The sequence below is a fragment of the Meles meles genome, chromosome 9 (genome assembly GCF_922984935.1).
Source record: "Meles meles chromosome 9, mMelMel3.1 paternal haplotype, whole genome shotgun sequence".
Taxonomy (NCBI): domain Eukaryota; kingdom Metazoa; phylum Chordata; class Mammalia; order Carnivora; family Mustelidae; genus Meles; species Meles meles.
The window spans coordinates 9,312,803-9,328,687 of NC_060074.1; the positions used below are offsets into that span (position 1 = coordinate 9,312,803).

The 15,885-nt window shown below is 40.1% G+C and overlaps 1 protein-coding gene across 4 annotated transcripts in view; it reads right to left on the reverse strand.

Annotated features, from left to right (window-relative positions):
• ANKRD44 (ankyrin repeat domain 44) overlaps nt 1–15,885 on the reverse strand; it is a 319,359-nt gene that overhangs the window by 43,921 nt on the left and 259,553 nt on the right. The gene's annotated exons all lie outside the window — the stretch shown is intronic.

The window sequence follows — 15,885 nt, forward strand, 5'->3', positions numbered from 1 at the left end:
AGACATCGGATCTGACTGTGGGCCCTGCTCACCAACAAAAGCTTCTCAGGAGACAACAAGGGAACGTGCCCTGCAGTTTGGTGCTACTGCATTTCTGGCAAATCTTTGGTCTGACCCAACTCAAGCCCAAGCCTGGCCCACTAATACACAGGGACCAAACCCTGCCACAAAACAATGAGAGCTATCAGAGAAGACTGCACTGAAGGCAAAAGCAGCCCAAGCACAATAGTGGGGTGCACACAGCACACATAGGAGATACCCCAGAGCACCAGGTTCTGGTAAACAGGGGATTTTGCACTGCAGGGTGCTACTGGATCTCTTCTTCATAAGGCCACTATTTTCTTTTTCTTTTTTTTTTTTTAAGATTTTATTTATTTATTTGACACACAGAGAGAGATCACAAGCAGGCAGAGAGGCAGGAGAGAGAGAGAGGAGGAAGCAGGCTTCCTGCTGAGCAGAGAGCCCGATGCGGGGCTCGATCCCAGGACCTTGAGATCATGACCCGAGCCGAAGGCAGCGGCTTAACCCACTGAGCCACCCAGGCGCCCCAAGGCCACTATTTTCAAGAGCAGGAGATGTAGGGGACTTTCCTAGTACATAGACACACACACAGGGAGTCAGACAAAAATGAGGAGACAGAAGAATATGTCCCAAATGAAAGAACCGAGCAAAACCTCAGCAAGGGAGCGAATCCAAATGGAGATAAGTAATAGACTTGATAGGGAATTTAAAGTAATGGTCATAAAGATACTTACTAGACTTCAAAAAAGAGTGGAGGACCTCAGTGAGACTCTCAACAAAGAGCAAACAAAAAAAGAGCCACTTGGATGATGACGAACTCAATAACTGAAATTAAGCATTTCCTAGATGAAATAAATAGTAGACTAGAGGGAGCAGAAGAATAGTCAGTGACCTGGAGGACAGAGTAAAGGAAAACAATCAAAGTGAACAGAGAGAGAATAATAATAAAAAATAAAAACAGTCTTAAGGAATTCAGTGACATCATCAAACACAATAGCATTCACATTATAGGAATCCCAGAAGAAGAGATAGTAAAGGGGTCAGAAAATTTATCTGAAGAAATAATACCTGAAAACTTCCTGAATCTGGGGAAGGAAACCGAAATCCAGATCCAGGAGTCACAAAGATTCCCCAATAAAAATTTACCCAAGGAGGTTCACAGCAGACATATAGCAATTAAAATGGTGTAAAGTAGTGGGGCGCCTGGGTGGCTCAGTGGGTTAAAGCCTCTGCCTTAGGCTCGGGTCATGATCCCAGGGTTCTGGGATCAAGCCCTGCATCTCTGTTCAGCAGGGAGCCTGCTTCCCTTCCTCTCTCTGCCTGTCTCTCTGGCTACTTGTGATCTCTGTCTGTCAAATAAATAAAATCTAAAAAAAAGAAAAGAAAAAAATGGTACAAAGTACTGATAAAGGGAATTTTAAAAGCACCAAGAGAAAAGAAAGCTGTTATATAAAAGGGAAACTCCATTAGGCTATCAGTGGAGTTTTCAGTAGAAACTTTGCAGGCCAGAAAGAATGGTATGACATATTCAAAGTTCTGAAAGAAAAAAACCAAAAACAAAAACACAACCAGCAACCAAGAATACTCTATCTAGAAAGGCTATCATTCAGAATAGGAGAGATAAAGAATTGTTTCTCCGACAAACAAAAGTTAAAGGAATTCATCACTACTAAACTAGCCCTATAAGAAATGTTAAAGGGGACATTTTTTTTTTTTCCAAGAGAGAGCACACACGTGTGTGCACAAGCAGTGGGGAGGGGCAAAGGGAGAGGGAGAGGAAGAATCCCAAGCAGGCTCCACACTCAGCACTGAGCCTGACTCGGGATTCAATTCCACTACCCTGAGGTCACAACCTGAGCCTAAATCAAGAGTCAGATACTTAACCAACTGAGCCAAGGCCCAAGGGCCCCTAAAGGGAGTTTTTGAATGCAAAGGAAAGACCATAAATAGAAGAAAAGTAGGAAGCACAAAAGCAGTGAGTTAGCTTTATTATAAAAATCAGTCAAGGGATTCATGAAATAAAAGGATGTCAGGTATGATACCATATATCTAAAACATGGGGGTGGGAAGGGGAGTAAAGAATGGGTTCAAACTTAAGCAATCCTCAACTTAGTATGCACTGCTACATGCATAAGTTATGTATAAACCTGGTAACCACAAATCAGAAACTAGCAAAGGATAGGCAAAAAATAAAAAATAAATCAAAAGAAAGGAATCTAAGTATATCACTAAAGAAATCCAGCAAACCATGAAAAAAAAAAAAAAAAGCAAGAGAAGAAAGCAACAGAGAAGAACTACAAAACAACTATAAAACAAGTAATAAAACAGCAATAAGTACATCCCCGCCAATAACTACTTTGAGGGGCGCCTGGGTGACTCAGTCTGTTAAGTGTCTGCCTTTGTCTCAGGTCATGATCCTAGAGTCTTGGCATCCAGCCCCACATTGGGCTTCCTGCTCAGTGGGGGATTCTGCTTCTCCCTCTTCCTCTGCCTCTCCCCCCCACTCATGCTCAAGTGCTCGCTCTCTCTCAAATAAATAAATAAAATCTTAAAAAAAATTAACTCCTTTGAATATAAATGGACTAAATGTTCCAATCAAAAGACATGAGTTGAGAGAATGGATAAAAAAGTAAGACCCATCTATATGCTGCCTATAAGACTCATTGCAGATTGAAAGTAAAGGTATAGAAAGGCATTTATCATGCAAATGTAAGTGAAAAGAAAGCCTGGGTAGCAGTACTTACATCAGACAAAGTAGACTTTAAAACAAAGACTGTAACAGGGGACAAAGAAAGAAACTCTATGATCATAAAGGGAATGATCCAACAGGAAGATGTAACAACTATAAATATTTTATGCAGTGAACACAGGAGCACCCATATACATAAAGCAGCTAATAACAAACATAAAGGAAGTAACTGACAATAATACCATAATGGTAGGGGACATTACCACCCTACTCACATTAATGGATGGATCATCTGACAGAAAATCATCAAGAAAACAGTGGCTCTGAATGACACACTGGAGTAGATGAATCTGTTCAGAACACTCCATCCTAAGACAGCGGAATACACATTCTTTTCAAGTGTGTATGGAACATTCTCCAGAATAGATTGCATATTAGGCCACAATACAAGTCTCAAAAAATTTAAAAACACTAAAGTCATACCATGCATCTTTTCTGACCACAATGCTAAGAAACTAAGAATCAACCACCAGAAAAAGTTCTGGAAAGAACACAAACACATGGATTTTAAATAACTTGCTACTAAACAATGAATGGGTGAACCAAGAAATCAAAGAGGAAATTAAAAAAAAAAAATACATGGCAGTAAGTGAAAATATAATTGTCCAAAATCTTTGGGACACAGCAAAAACTGTCCTAAGAGAGAAGTTTATAGCAATACAGGCCTACCTCAAGAAGCAAGAAAATTTTTTTCTCAAATAAACAACCTAATGTTATCCCTAAAGGAGCTAGAAGAAGAATAAACCAAACCACAAATCACTAGACAGAAAGAAGTAATAAAGATTAGAGCAGAAATAAACGGAATAGAAACTGAAAACAAAACAAAACGAAACAAAACAGATCAATGAAACAAGGAGCTGGCTCTTTGAAAAGATCAAGAAAACTGATAAACCTTTAGCCAGACTCATCCAAAAAAAAAAAAAAAAGAAAAAGAAAAAAGTAAAAGAGAGAGGACTCAAATAAACGAAATCAAATGAAAGAGAAGAAATAACAATTGATAGTACAGATACAAAGAATTATAAGAGAATATTATAAAAACCTATATGCCAACAAACTAGACAATCTAGAAGAAATGGATAAATTCCTAGAAACATTTAACCTCTCAAAACTGAATCAGGAAGAAATAGAAAATTTGAACAGGCCAATTAGCAGCAATGAAAATGAAGCAGTAATAAAAAAAACTCCCAACAAACACAAATCCAGGACCAAACGGCTTCAGAGGTAAATTCTACTAAACACTTAAAGAAGAAGCAATACCTATTCTTCTCAAAGTATTATAAAAAACAGAAGAGGAAGGAAGTCTTCCAAATTGATAAATGAATTCAGCAAGGTTGCAGGATAAAAATCAACATACAGAAATTTGTTCCATTTCTATACACTAATAATAAAGTAGCAGAAAGAGAAATTAAGAGAATAATCCCATTTACAATTGCCCCCAAAAGGATAAAATACCTAGGAATAAACTTAACCAAGGAGGTAAAAGAGCTGTACTATGAAAACTATAAAATACTGATGAAAGAAACCGAATGTGACACAAACAAATGGAAAGATATCCCATGCTCATGTATTGGAAGAACAAATATTTTAAAATGTCCACAGCACCCAAAGCAATCTACACATTCAATGTGTGCCCTATCAAAACACCAACAGCATTTTTCACTGAACTAGAACAAATAATCCCAAAATTTGCATGGAACCACAAAAGAGCCCAGTTAGCTAAAGCACTCTTGAAAAAGAAGAACAAAACTGGAGGTATCACAATCCCAGATTTCAAGATGTACTACAAAGCTGTAGTAACCCAAATAGTATGGTGCTAGCACAAAAACAGATACACAGATCAATGGAACAGAACAGAGAACCAAAAAACAAACTCATGATTATATGGTCGATTAATTTTTTTTTAAAGATTTTATTTAATATTTGTCAGAGAGAGAGACAGCACAAGCAGGCAGAGTGGAAGGCAGAGGCAGAGAGAGAAGCAGGTTCCCTGCTGAGCAAGGAGCCTGATGCAGAACTCGATCCCAGGACCCCGGGATCATGACCTGAGCCGAAGGCAGATGCCCAACCAACTAAGCCACCCAGGCATCCCACTGGACTAATTTTTAACAAAGGAGGCAAGAATATGCAATGGGAAAAAGACAGTCTTCTTCAAAAATATGATGTTGGGAAAACTGGACAGCTACACGCAAAAGAATGAAACTGGACGACTTTCTTACACCATACACAAAAATAAATTCAAAATGGATTAAGGACCTAAACATGAGACCCGAAATCATAAACATCCTAGAAGACAGCATAATCAGTAATTGTTCTGACATTAGTCATAGCAACACTTTTCTAGATATGTCTCCTGGGGCAAGAGAAACAAAAACCAAACGAACTATTGGGGCAACATCAAAATAAATGGCCTCTGCACAGCAAAGGGAACAGTCAACAAAATAAAAAGACAACCAACTAAATGGAAGAAAATATTTGCAAATAACATATCTGATAAAGGGTTGGTATCCAAAATATGTAAAGAACTTACACGACTCAACACCAAAAGACCCCCCAAGCAATTCAATTAAAAAATGGGCAGAAGACATGAACAGACGTTTTTCCAAAGAAGACATCCAGATGGCCAACACGTAAAACAATGCTCAATATTCCTCATCAAAAGTGAAGTGCAAATCAAAAGCACAGTAAGGTATCACCTCACACCTGTCAGAATGGCTAAAACCAAAAACACAAGAAAAAACAAGTGTTGACGAGGATGTGGAGAAAAATGAACCCTGTGCACTGTTGGTGGGAATGCAAACTGGTGAGCTACTGTGGAAGACAATATGGAGGCTGCTCAAAAACCAAAAACAGAGTTACAATATGATGCAGTCATTCCACTACTGGTCCCTACCCAGAGAATATGAAGATGAAAACACTAATTTGAAAGGAAAGTGCACCCCTATGTTCATCGCAGCATTATTTACATTATCAAGACATGGAAGCAGCCCAAGTTTCCATCAACAGATGAACAGATAAAGAAGATGTGGTATATATATAATGAAATAACATTCAGCCATAAAAAAGAATGAAATCTTGGCATTTGCCACAACATGGATGGCTCTAGAGACTATGCTAAGTGAAATAAGTTAGTCAGAGAAAGACAAATACCATATGATTTTACTTATATGTGGAATTTAAGACACAAAACAAATGAGCAAAGAAAACAAGAGACAAACCAAAAAACAGACTCTTAAAACCAGAAAACAAACTGATGGTTACCACGGGGGAGTGAGCCGGGGATGGGTGAAACAGAAGGGGCGTAAGAGTACACTTATCTCCATGAGCGCTGAGTAATGTACAGAACTGCTGAATCACTATATTGTACACCTGAGATGAATAGGGCACTGTATGTCAACTATATTAGAATTAAATTTTTGAAAAGCTTACATAAATAAAGTTTCTAAGTAAATAAATAAAGAAGAGTGGTGTAAACAGCCATTGAGATAAATTATCCCTCTTCATGTTGCCTTTAAATTCTTCTTTGCTTAGTGATGTATCCAAAAGGAACAAAACGCAACACCTAAAGCAGCGATGTGTGATTGAGTGTGGTGGTACTCAACATCCCCTCTGGCTCCTAACCGGTGGGCCTGGACTGCAGAAGCTACACAGTTATGAACTGTTTCCTAAACTCTCCTGAACTAGGTTCCAGATGTAACCTAAGTTCCGCCAAGGAGACACACTACCCTGAAATGCTGACAACAGACACGAGCGGAGGACATCTCTGTGATTTCCGACGATGGGCACAGCCGTGAAGACTTCGTCTTTCCGCTCCCTGGGTGCAGGCTCCTAGCCTAGCGAGGGTGAAGTAGTCAGACACAGGGACACCGGGCATCTGCTCTTGGCAGTACGGTTCAAGCCGATGCTGTGGGGCTCTAGGACTGACAAGTGTGTCCCCCCCAACAGCCAGGATGATATGCCCACAGAACAGCTCTTCTGCTGATTATTTTCCCATTCCCTGTCACCCTGACTGTGGGGAAGGGGCAACCGGCCGGGTAGCCCAAGCTCAGAGTTCAGGCTCATCTCTGGAGGAGCACCTTAGTGTTTCCTCTTCTGGACATCCCACCAATCTTATAAATACCTACTTTTAAAAAATCAAAGCTTTTTCTGCTTAAAATAGCTAGCATTGTTTCTGTTTCCTTCAAATGAAACCTGATTGATTCAAAGAGTAGTGGAGTTTATCGTAGCAGTTTTCTTAATGGGGGAGGCAAAGGGGAAATTACACCACTCAATGCACCAGAAAGCAAAACTTCCTAAAACCCACTTTATCCATTTTTCTCCTGGAAAGTCCCAAACTTCTTAAGTGGAAAAACACTTTTTAAAAGCAATAAATGTGGAATAGTAGCAGCACTTCCATTTTTTAAAAAAATCTGTACCGACGTGATGACAGATGCAGAGAAAAACCTAGAAATCCCTACCCTAAAATGTATACTACAATAACCTAAGAGTGGGATTATGGATGAATTTTGTTTTCTTCTTTCTCTTTCCTTTTTTTTTTTTTGTGTGTGCAGTAACTATGTATTGTTTTTGTAATCAGAAAAACACTAAAGCTATTTCTATTGGGGGAAAAAATAAAAGCTATTAACCTTCCTTTTCATTCAATAGATTGATATCCATGGACCCCCCCCCCCCCATAGGTCCAGAACTCCTTTCTAGTAAATCCATGTGGAACAAAATGCTCGGATTCTCTGGTAGATCAAATAGCAGCATAAAACTGACCATCTAAGAACACATGCTTTTAAGTTTGCAAAGAATACAATCCAAATAATTTTATCAGAAGCATAAGGCATTTTATGTTTGTTTTTTTGTGAGTATGAGAATAGAATTTGGAACTTAAACAATCTAGGATAAGTTAGACTAATGAGACTAAATTTAATTTTAACTTCAAAGCAAACAACTTTAAAACCAATCTACCGAGCACAGTTGAAATTCAAGTAGCCCTAACTGCTTAAAAAGGCTAGAAAGCAGCTGTTATTTGCTTTGTTTTGCAACATTATCACCTGCAAGACTTCCTGGAATTGACAGCGTGTCCTGACAGCAAATCCGTCCTAGAATGAACTTTCAATCAAAGGAACACAGGCTCATTTCCACCATTATCACAAACACGATGAACAGAGACAAGAAGATGAAATACTGTTTCTGGCCACAAACTAGTCATGTTTCCATAACATTTATTATGGAGTAAGATTTTCCCACACACATACTTTGATCATTCTAACAGCATGCGAGATTTTACTTCTAGCGGTTATTTACCAAATATTTGCAGAGTGTTATCTCTGTGCAGGACCCTGGAATAGGCACCAGGATTCAGTTGTGCAGTGGGCAGATGTTGCTGCTGACCTGAGTGAGCGTGGAGGCTAATGGGGAACCCACGGAAATTAACAGGTAATGGAAACAAGGGGAGCTAGGACGCAGGATGTTATGGGAGCCGGAGAGGTACCTGACATAACCTGGGGGGGGTCAGAGAGACTCTCTGTCAGGGAAGGTCTAGCCCGAGACGTGGATTACAGGAGTCAGCCAGGCACAGAGAGAGAGAGGGATTTCCAAGCAGAAGGAAGCACATGTGCGAGCAGTGAGTACAAAATAATTTTAAAACTTTCAGTTTAATAAGGCTACAGTAGTACGCAGGGGCGAGGAAAGGATGAGTAGCACAATGGGAGGTTGGAAACATAAGCAGAAAATAGATTTGGTATAGAGTGATTGTATTGTTCTTGTCCAGTCCAGGACATTTTTGAGAGGGATGATTGTGCCAGGACGATAGCTGTAAACCAGGACATCAAATCAGGATGATTATTCAGTCACCAGAGTGCTTTAAGCAGAGAAGAGGAACGATTATGATAAGATTCTTGGGTATTATAGAACTCTCTCCAGACACAGTGTGGAAAATGAACTGTTGTGTGTTGGGGTGAGGGTTACTACCCCAGAAACCGGGAGCTGAGTTAGGATAGTTCAACTCTAGAATTTGCAAACTGTGAATTATTGAGCTGGTGAGGCCTGACGGTGGCTTGAACTGCAGAAAAGGCAGTGTTAATGGAAGGAAGTAGGTGCATTCACGAGTTTCAATCACTCCTTTGTTCATTCATTCCATAATTATTGTTTCAGCATTGTGCTAGGGACTGAAATTTTCGGTTTCAAATGGTCCCCACCCACATGAAACTCATAGTTTAGAAGGTAGTGTGGACACCATTCATTGATTGAACAGTGGAGGAAGGAGTTAGGGTACAGTCAAGGGCAACGCCCAGTTTTCTAGCTTTGGTAACAGAGTGAATGGTGAGGCTTTCTCTAAGAAGCAAACAGATCCGGGGAGAGAAAAGGGTGTTGAGTTCTGCTCTGAGGGCTGCATCATAAGAAGCAATGAGTTCTGCATGGAGAACCTGTGGTTATAAATCAAAGCATACAATCTCATATGTACAACATAAAAGCAGACTAGTTCAAACTTTCTCTCCTTTAAGACTATTTTTTTTTAAAGATTTTATTTATTTATTTGTCAGAGAGAGAGAAACAGCAAGCACATGCAGACAGAGTGGCAGGCAGAGACAGAGAGAAGCAGGCTCCCTGCCAAGCAAGGAGTCGGATGTGGGACTCGATCCCAGAACGCTGGGATCATGACCTGGGCCAAAGGCAGCCGCTTAACCAACTGAGCCACCCAGGCGTCCCAAGACTATTTCCAATTAATACAGCCTCATGCTTATCCTCAACATTTACACAATCATGTATCCACAGACTAGTTTTCACATTGAATTACCTGCACAAATTCAACATACACATCCAATATGGTGCCATAGGCTTCTACTGGAAAAATAAGAATTTTGCATTTGTTCCAAAGATCGACTTGGTCCTCTGCTTAAATTATTTATCAACTTGGCTGCTTTAATAAAGCCTTTATCTGGACTACTTAATTTTATTCCTTGTCATGTCTAAAATCCCAGAAATCCTTCTTTTCTCAATTGGTCAGTCATTTATGAAGCCTGTATGAAGGGTCAAGCACTACTTGAGATCGAGATCTCACTTCTTCCCAGAGTCTCCTCCTATCACCTCGTATTTGCCAAGACTTTCCTGGGTAAACAAAACAGAAGGTTTGGGATTAAAGCTACTTCTAACCCCCACTCACTAGTAAAGACAGATGCTGAAGAACCAGGAAGAGAACAAGTAAACTTTTCCACTGTCTTATCTGCGAAATGAAAAAACTCTGTTTCAAGGGAGACATAGCTGGGATGCTCTAGAATTTTGTCAAGCCCAAGAAAATGACTACATTTGAGTTTATAGCAATTTATAGGACATTTTCGGAATCTGGACGGTGTTTGTGTAGGATGGGAAGCCTCACATAAAGAGTAGCTCCATGTCTTGGTTTCAAAAGCCATGAAGGTCAAGTTTAAGCTTCTTTCTCTATAAAGCGAATCTGTGATAATGAAATCAAGAATAAATATGAACTTGATGGTAGGCCAACTGGCTGCTGGGTTAACAAAACAGTACTCTTATCATTTGAAATTGTGAGGGCACAGATAAATATTACACTTGAGCTGGAAACCCAAGCTTTTTAAATAGTTTGGATTATCACCGGCTATTTGAAAACATGGCAGGAAAAACTTCAGAGATCCCAAGAGACCTCAAGCTGATCTAAACCCGTTTTAAAGTGCGCTTTTTAAGAAAGCAGAAAGCAAATATGGCTCAGACTGTAAGAACGGAAATATGTGGCCAGTGGGTCTGCGGGCTAACCGTCTCCTTGGATCTGGTTCCATTCTGATGCAGCTAGTTTCCACACGGTAGGAGGGACAGGAGGAGCTAGAAAACCAACCAGAAAATATCTGCGGGGACCAGGTAAAGGAGGTGCTCGGAAGAAAGTTTTAAAAATGGATTTATTTCTCTTTCAGCAGTGAGGACTGAGAGGACATTACGAGTCTTCAAGGCTGTGAAGGGTTGGAAGCCGGCCAAGGCCCCCGGAAAGTTGGCACCTCTGTCAGAGATCCTCTTTCACATTTCACGTGTCCGTGTTTCAGAATGAAATGCTATTTGGGCAACCTCAGGGCCACTCCTGAGTCAACTGTGCGGCGACCTGGCCCTTGCTTGGGCCAGAATGGGGGCTGGGTCCGCAGAAGTTCCAGACCACCCAGCCTGTGTCAATACCCTCGAGTCACAGGATCCCAGGGGCCCAGGACAGAGCTCAGGGATCCCACAGATCTTTCAGTCTCAGAATAAATATGATGTTGCAGGCCACGCTGGACCCCCGTGAACCTCAGGCCTTTGGGTCTAGCCCAAAAGAAACTAGCTTCCCCACGATGGCACATCAGACAGCCGTGGCTCTCTGTTTCTCATGATTCACAAGCTATTAGAGAAAGCTCTGTTGCTTGAAATTGTTACGAACAACAATTATCGGAAACCTAGTGGTTTCGTTTTTTTTTTTTTTAAAGATTTTATTTATTTATTTGACAGAGAGAGATCACAAGTAGATAGAGAGGCAGGCAGAGAGAGAGAGAGGGAAGCAGACTCCCTGGTGAGCAGAGAGCCTGATGTGGGACTCGATCCCAGGACCCCGAGATCATGACCCGAGCCGAAGGCAGCGGCTTAACCCACTGAGCCACCCAGGTGCCCCAACCTAGTGGTTTCTAGAAAGGTATGAATCTAATCTAATTTCTGCCTCCTCCCTCAATTCCACAAGTAAGGAACCATTAACTTTCTTCACTTGGGTAAGTCAAGGTCTATGAAACTTTATGCTACTGGAAGCTTAGATAGATTCAGTTTCCATTTTTTCTTTGGAGCTGATTTTGATTACTCTGCTTATCTCCTCCCTCCAGTGTGTATTCAGTTCCTGGTGATTTCCTTGCCAACTAAAAGGCAGAAGAGACCATAGTATGTGTAAAGAAGGCTAATGAAATCTGCTGCGAAGATAAAGTCAAGTGCAAGGTATAAAATGAGTGGTGTTCAAAACCATCTTGCAAAAGCCTTAAAAATGTTCACATACATTGAACTGTGAATCTACTTCAGAGATTTTTACCCTGAGAAAGATTTAAGCCAAAGCCATTCAATAGTTAAACAGTGTAAGCAACCTAAACAGTAGAAGAAGGTCAAAGTTATGGTTTATCCAATAACTGAGTATTATTTAGATGAAAAAATGTTTACTGAGTTCTTAATAGTGTTGGGAAAGAATTATGTCATAATATTTCATGGAAAAAATCAACATACAAATCGTATACTTAATATAATCTCATATGTGTAAAAAATAAAATATGTGAGAAAACTAAAATGAAACACAACTGATCCTTGAACAACATGGTTTTGAACCACATGGGTCCCCTTAGGAGCAGATCTTTTACAATGTAAATTGTAAATATGTTTTGTCTTCCTTATGATTTTCTTAATAACATTTTGTTTTTCTTACTTTATTGTAAAAATACAGTATATAATACTGATAACACATAAAATATATGTTGATAGATGTTATCAGTAAGGCCTCTGATCAACAGTAGTAGTCGAGTTTTGGGGGAGTCAAAAGATATACTCAGATTTTCACAAAACAGATGAGCAAAGGGGAAATGAGAAAGAGAGAGACACAAATCAAGAAACAGAGAACAACGGAGGGTTACTAGAGGGGAGGGTGTGGGGTGTGGATTAAATGGGTGATGGGAATTAAGGAGTGCACTGTCTTGATGAGCACTGGTGATGTATGCAAGTGTTGAATCACTATATTAAACCTAAAATGAATATAACACTGTATGTTAACTAACTGGAATTAACTGGAAAAAGTTATACTCGGATGTCAGCATCCCTAACCCTCCCATAGTTCAAGATTCAACTGTTTACCAAAAGGTTAATGATGATTGTTTTGGGGTGGTGGGACTTTGTGTGTTTGATTTCTTGTTTCCACTTTCCTACATATTCTAAACTTTCTATAAAAAATACATATTATTCTAATAAAGAATAAAATAAATTTTTATTTAAAAATAAGATGGGAGGGGCGCCTGAGTGGCTCAGTGGGTTAAAGTCTCTGCCTTCGGCTCAGATCATGATCCCAGGGTCCTAGGATCGAGCCCTGCAACGGGCTCTCTGCTCAGTGGGGAACCTGCTCCCTAACCCCCACCTCTTGCTGGCCTCTGCCTACTTGTGAATAAATAAATGAATAATAATGAATAAACTCTTTTTTAAAAAAACAAGATGTGTGATGAGCACTGGGTGTCACATGCAATTAATGAATCGTTGAACACTACATCAAAAACTAATGATATACTAGATGTTGGCTAACTGAACATCACAAAAAAAACTAATGATGTACTCTATATGTGGCTAATTGAACATAATAAAAAAATAAAAATAAGATGGTTGAGCCAGATTATTTCCAAGGTCTCTTTGGCTATACTCTGGATGGAATCCAGTCAAAATTTAGTGAGTCAATGTTTTCATGGCCATGACCAGTATATCTTCTTATTAAAGAAATAGTACCATTCTGGCCAGTATCAATGTTGGTCCAGTGCATTTCTTCGTGGCCATTAAACTGCAAATTCCTTAGGGGCGGGGACCATCAATACCATGAGGTAGACATTCAACAAATGTTTGTTGAATTTAATTTAAATCTGATAAAAGAACAAGAGAGAATTATTGGAATTAATCACAAGGTGATAACACATTTCCTTGCCTGTTTGGACATTGCTGGACTATCCAAAACATTACTGGTATCTTATATTTTGGGTGAATTTTTGCCTCTATTAAATAAGTTAAATGACGTATTCATTGCTACATTTATAAAACCAACAAACCAATCTGCAAAACAAAGAAACGAACTTTACCCTTCACAGAATACAGGCTTGTAATGAAAAATGCTCCAGGTAAGAATACAATGTCAGTTTACTGTTCCCAGGTGGTGGAACAACTCATCATGAGGTGATCCTCTGTCCTTCTATCATGAGGAACTAAAGAAAACTAAAGCAAATGAAATTTTGATGTGATTGATGGCCCAGTACTACAAAGAAGACATACTAGTAAGAGAATTCAAAACACATTCTCCGGTTGTAAATATCTCAGTCCGTCTAGAAAAATCCAGATAATATATCTTTGAAATAATAAAACAGTTTGATTCTTTTAATCTTGCCGTAGGCATTCCAGATGAGGAAGCGTATTAAGAATAACTTGTGAAAAAAAGAAGACACTGTCTTTAGGGATAAGGGATCCTGGTTACTGAAAGCACAAGGACTGACCCAAGGCTAGAAGAAGCCAAAACTGATTATGGAGGCGACAGGGGTTTTAACCAATGGCACGACTTGCAAAGAATCGCCGCAGAAGCCATCCCAAAGGCAAAAAAAAGTCTCCTCAAAGTGCTCCCACGTTATTCTGGAGGTTCCATGGTAGCTTTGGTCTTAAACTGTTTAACTAATTCTCAGAACTCTTATATTCAATTTTTCCCCAAGTAAAATGAAAAGATAAAATGACTACATCTGGGTTACATGGAATCAGAAGGCATAATTCACCTTAATAAGGAAATTATTCTCTTTGGCGCCATAGTTTCCTGTAACTGAATTTGGTTTCATAATTGGTGTGGGTGTGAGCCAAAAGAGGGAAGGAATGTTTATGTCTCGGAGACAGAAAAGAGAGATGGCTGAAAGGGGTCCCTGTGAAACCTCTGAGGGAACGCAAGGAGGCTGCGGCCACCAGCCAATTTCAAGCACCCACCTCAGACACAAACTGTATATTTTGGTTGCTGCTGCCTTGGGGGTACCCATAATAGATCTACTAGGATATGGGGCGGCTGGGTGGCTCAGTCGGCTAAGTATCCAACTCCTGATTTCGGCTCAGGTCACGATCCCGGGGTCCTGAGAGAGAGCCCCATGCTGGGCTCCCTGCTTGGCAGGAGCCTGCTTTTCCCTCTCCCTCCGCCCTCCCTGCATGTGAGTCCTCAAAGGCTTCTCGGATCTGCCAAGAGATGTTGCAAGGAAATTTTTGTACAACAAAAAACCTTGGCTATTCCCTTGGTATTCATGGCAAAGGAATTGACCTGGACCATACCTGCCTCCTGAGCTTTGAAGAGTAATTCAAAAGTTAAGTTCACTCTCCTATTATCGGCAGTGAATTCAACACGTTGGTGTATTTCATCAGTGGAAGAATCCCCTGATTCCCTCTTTCTCTTTGGATCCTTGCATCACATGTGGGGATGCGTGAGTGTGTCTATGTGCGCGTGTCTCTGTGTGTGCAGGGGAGAGGAAGACAAAGGCAAAGGGTCTGTGTTAATCAAGCACAGGTGTTATCATATGTGGGTAACAGGAGCCTGGGAAAAAGGGCAAGAGTAAATATCTAGACGGACTTGATAGATTCCCTACTGTTAAGGAAAATGATCCAAAATTTATCAACAGGGCAAAGAGGATTACTCCTTTTAAAATCATAACAATGCAGTGTTTTAACAAGCCCACTCAAGGATGAACTTTTTAGTATAATATTAATTAAGAGCCCAGTCTTTAAGAAGTCGCATGTGTTAATTATAGATTTGTTCCTGCAGAAATGCACGTTATCTCTGTGTGGTAGCAAGATAACTCCAGAGCTTACAGCCTACTGCTCTTCAGGACATTAACCGGTTTTGTATCTAACCTAGCAATCTTATTCTAACATTATTTCATTAAACTGCCTATAAATGCTCTGTTCCTCAAATGATCCTTGAATAAGATTTGGCGTCTTACCAGTTCCAACATTACTTTAACGAGATTTAAAAAAATTTTAACACACATTCCCCCTTCCTTTTTATGAGACTTGTTTTAAGTTTATTCAGAAGTAGACTTTGATACCACCCAGCTGCTCCAATCCTTGTTTTTTTAAGATTTTTATTGATTTATTTGAGAAAGAGAGTATGAGCAGGGTGAGGAGCAGAGGGAGAAGCAGCCCCCGCCTGAGCAGGGAGACTGACACAGGGCTTGATCCTGGGATCATGACCCAAACCAAAGGCAGATGCTTAACCGACTGAGCCACCCAGGCTCCCCCATCAGCTCCAATCTTAATGCAAGACCCCAAAAGTCTTAATATCCTTTGGAAATGCCTGTAGCAGTCTCCTCCCCTCAACGTTGTTCCACAATGGACTATTTGGGAGCATGCTGAAGAGAACGCGG